The following is a 4,461-nucleotide window of genomic DNA, read 5'->3' as shown; positions in this document are numbered from 1 at the left end:
AAGGTGGGAGGCTGACTGAGCTCCCCAGGCACCCCGAGCACCTGCTCTGTTTTTAAGGAAGAGCCTCCTCTCAATACGTTTGCTGGAGTTACTCTTTATCTCTGTGTCTTCTGTCTTCCTTGTCCACCTTTCATTTGGGGACAGGGAGTACGATTCAAGGATTTTGTTCGCCCATTTCCCTTTCTATACGTCCCACAAGAACTAATCTCCAGGAAGGCAGGTTCCATCCACTTTGGTCATTGCTATGGTCCCACTGTCTATCAGCTAATAGCTGCTGAATAAATACTAGTTGGACGGCTGCGGAAATGAACCAACACCTGGTTTCCTGCAGAGGGTTCCTTCCGCCCCTTGGCTGGCAGAGGGGTGAAGGCGATAGGCATGAGGCCTCGCCGTCAGCATCCAGGCCCTGCCCAGGGACACAGCGCTCCGTGTTATCAAAGAGCTCCCTTCCAGATGAGGTCGCTCAGAAAGCCCCTTTCCGGCTCCCTGCGCAGGGAGATGCACATCTATTCCTCCCTTGCATCCTGGGGGCAGGTGGAGAAGGGCCGAGGGGCGCCCCGGGTCCGCCGCGGAGGCAGGTGTCTGCGGAGAAGACGAGGTCCAGCCCGGGGCCCCTTCACCTCTGGGCGCGTCCAGCCTCATCAGCATCCGGGCCTCGCTCGTTGCCAACCTTGACGAATTGCTGAGAAAACGTGGGGCTCCCCGGCTCTCGGTGCCCGGCACTGGCAATGGCCACTGGTCCCGCCCGGGACCCGCGTGCGTCTTCCGGAACCCGCCCCCAACCGACGTCCCCCCGGATTCGGCTTTCTCCTGCGAGTCTATCAGCGACGCCCAGCAAGTCCGTGTGCCCCGCCGGGGTCTCAGACCTCATCACCCGGGGGCGTCTGAACACGAGATCCCCTTTCTTGGAGGTGGGAGGTGGCTTTGCATCCGATGAACAGCCTCAGTGACTGTGCACAGGGAGGAAGGGGGGTGGGGCACCACTGAAGGGCGAGGGAAGCTGGGTGGGGGGGGGAGGGGGCACCCAGGGCCTCAGGGCCACTCTGGGGATTCTTTATATACACATTCTACACATGGAAATGTTTTTCGTTTTGTTTTGATCATTTCTTGACTTGGGCAGCAGGCTGGTTATGCTCAAGGCACAGGGTGACATATGACAGTATTGTGCTGGAAGGTACGGTGAGCAGAGGTTTGGATCAGGGTGGACGGTGGGGACAGTGAACCCTTCTGCACCCTTCACCCCGAGCTAATTCTCCCCCTGCACTTAGAACCCAGAGTACGTAGAGAGAAGTATATCAAGAATGGGCCGAAGGTACAAGCTGCCAGTCACGAGACGAAGCTCTCCCGGGGAACCGAGTGCAGCATGGTCCCTGCAGGGAACAACACTGTCTCGTGTGTTTGAAAGTTGCCCAGGACGTAGGTCCTAAAAGTCCTCGTGCCAAGGAGGCGTTTCCGTAAGCGTGTTGGCTGACAGATGTGGGCTGCGGTCGTCGAGGCGGACATTTCACAACACGTGCAGATATCAGACCGTCCTGCCGGGCGCCTGACACCACGATGCTGGCGTCTTCATTTAATAAAGAGGAACGTGGTCGGGGGCCTCGAGGTGGGAGAGTGGCACGGCTGATTTGCTGTGCAACAGAGATGCTCTGGCAGAGACATGAGACACGAGAGGGGGCAGGGAGGCAGTGAGGGGCCCTCGTAACGGTCCAGGCAGGAGAGATGCTGGTGTGGACCCGGCTGGCTCCAAGGACGGGGTACCAGCTGGTCGTGAGTCTGCAGGCTGCTGTGGGGTCTGTCCTCGCCGCTGTTTACGGGTCTGGGTGACAGAGGTTGTGGGGCTTTCTCGGCGGGGTCTCCTTGCATCCGGGTGAGGGGAGGGGGAAGAATGACTCCACATGTGAGGTCCTTCCACCTCCGGGCCGAGGGGTGGCCCTGCGTCACCCTCACTAACCATTTGGCTTTGAGGAAGTTAATCCCAGATGTATCTGTCCTTCGATTCCCGGCTTAGCAGGGCGGCTGGGCGTGGCTGGGAAGGGGCCAGCTCAGGAGAACCGGAGGGCAAGCCTGTGGAGCAACACCTAGCCATCGCCGAGCGTTGATGACTGGGGAATCGTGTTGGTAACAGGCCACCTTGGGGACACCTAAAGGAGACAGCACCCCAAGACCGTCTTTCTTAAAAGCAAAGGTAACCCAAGAAATAGCTGATTGCCACCTGGGGGGCAGGTACAGTGCCTTTGTCCTCAGATTGGAAAAAGTGGTTATCGGGTAATGCAACATCCGTTATCTAACTCCCTTCCCTGTCGTCACCTTTCAGTTGCAGCGGCCGAATTTTAGCCAATGAGGCAGAAGCAGAACTCTTTGGTAAACGTTTTGTAAAAGCGTTGGATTTGCCGATGATCGCTTCCTGTTCTGGCTTCCTCCTTCTTTTTTGTCTCGGACACAGCTCTGATGGCTAGGGCTGCAGCAGCCACTTTGTGAACATGAGTCCAGGGCCTCAACATAAAAACTCTTGGCCCAGACATCACTGGGCCCTTGAGGCAACGCCAGAGTCATCTGCTCCTAGACACCTTGCTAGAGGCCTCTGATGAAAATAGATGTCTACATGAAAATACAACCTATTTATTATTGAGACTACAGCGGTCAGGTTGTATTACCTCTAACCAAACGTATTTCTCACTGATACACACGTTACATCATTTCATCTTTAAATAGTTCCCCTTGTTCCAGAGGAGAAAATGTTTGCTGCTCACAGTGGTTCAGCAGTAAGTGCTAGATCCATGATCTGTGCCCAGATAACACTAACCGTTTCTATTTCTCTTTGGCTTGTGGTTTCACTGGAAAACGTTATTCTCAGAGAGTGAGTTCTCAGTATAGCGTGCTGTGGATTATTTATAAAACCAGTCTGAAATAAAATAGAATTACCCATAATCCTACCTCCCAGAGATAACAACTATAATTTTTTTTGTGGGGGCCACCGTGTTCTGTTAGCTCTTTCCTGTTATTTAAAATCACCTACATGCTCTAAGCTCTTTGCCCAGCCTTACCTCCTATTTTTTTTTATAACATTTGCCACTTTCTAGTATCCCTTATAATGTGCTTACTTACTATCTTTTTTTTTTTCCTACCAGCATATAACCCTCACGGGGAGGGATCTTTGCCTTTACCGAGCACATTTGCGTGACCACGTTGACGACTAGGAGCCTCGCGTGCTCCCCCAGCTACACAGAGTGTTTCGTAAAAACTGTCCCATTTGCTTTCTTGAAATAATGGGATCCCCGAATAAATGAAATGTAATTAATACACGCATAGATCTTAGAGCCGTGCTGTGTTCAGCACATGGTTACCGCTGAGGGTTAACTATTATTTCTGTATTATTATAAAATCGGTCCCTTCTCTTTCTTTTTTTTTTTTTTCAACGTTTATTTATTTTTGGGACAGAGAGAGACAGAGCATGAACGGGGGAGGGGCAGAGAGAGAGGGAGACACAGAATCGGAAACAGGCTCCAGGCTCCGAGCCATCAGCCCAGAGCCTGACGCGGGGCTCGAACTCACGCACCGCGAGATCGTGACCTGGCTGAAGTCGGACGCTTAACCGACTGTGCCACCCAGGCGCCCCAGTCCCTTCTCCTTCAAGTACGGAAACGAAAATCCGTTGCTCTGTCTCTCTCCTGTCGACGCTGCGTCTCACCAAGCTGCCCCCTCCCATTACAAAACCGAGCTGTAAAACACGCGTGTTAGCAGCTGCAATGGCTTTTGTGTGTGAGCCTACAGAGCAAAGTTGTCTGCACCTACCCCGGCCGAAGCAAGCTTTCAAGGAGACTATTATTCCAGCGTTATTCTTTATAGTATTATATAAAAACCATTTTACAGCAGCTATTAAAACAATCTGTGTAAACATAATTTTTATGGCTGAATGATACTCCAACATATGGCTACACCATCATTTACTTAACTATTACTCTATTGTTGGGTGTTTAGAATGTTTCTTGTTTTTCATTATTATGAGCGGGGTGATGATATTCCTCTTGGAACATAAAAAAGCAAGTCCTCCTTGAGGGGAACCTTGATGATGGCATTAAAAAGACTAAACTCAGCTCTAACCGTTTGCAGTCGAATGATTTGCAATGGCTGAGATTAAAAGTGCCTTTGCAGGGGAGGGGTTCACCCGGGCCCTGGGAACAAAGTCCGGGCTCCCCAAGGCCTGTGCGATCTGAACTGAGATCCATGGAAAAGATGTCCTGGGTTGAGGGCACGCCGTTGGGTGTGCCCCGGGGCTTTGTCAAGAAGCGGGAGATAACCCACAGCGTTCACGCCTTTACTAATTTAACAAATATTTATTAAGCACCTACTATGCACCGAGAATTTGTTTTGAGCAGTGGGTCTCAAAGTTTGGTTCCTAGACCAGCAGCGTCAGCATCGCCTGGGAACTTGCTGGAGACGCAGATTTTCGGGTGTCTCTTT

At 51.9% G+C, this 4,461-nt stretch overlaps 1 long non-coding RNA gene across 1 annotated transcript; it reads left to right on the top strand.

Moving 5' to 3' along the window:
• Nucleotides 1–803: 803 nt before the first annotated feature.
• Nucleotides 804–3,393, top strand: LOC128312382 (uncharacterized). Its single transcript, XR_008291622.1, has 3 exons — nt 804–911; nt 1,124–1,174; nt 1,269–3,393. It is a non-coding gene; the product is annotated as an uncharacterized LOC128312382 (long non-coding RNA).
• The last annotated feature ends 1,068 nt before the right edge of the window (nt 3,394–4,461 follow it).

Source organism: Acinonyx jubatus, chromosome D3, assembly GCF_027475565.1.
Source record: "Acinonyx jubatus isolate Ajub_Pintada_27869175 chromosome D3, VMU_Ajub_asm_v1.0, whole genome shotgun sequence".
NCBI classification, from domain to species: domain Eukaryota; kingdom Metazoa; phylum Chordata; class Mammalia; order Carnivora; family Felidae; genus Acinonyx; species Acinonyx jubatus.
Note: the sequence above shows the minus strand (reverse complement) of the source record. Positions and strands in the feature narration are given on the sequence as shown.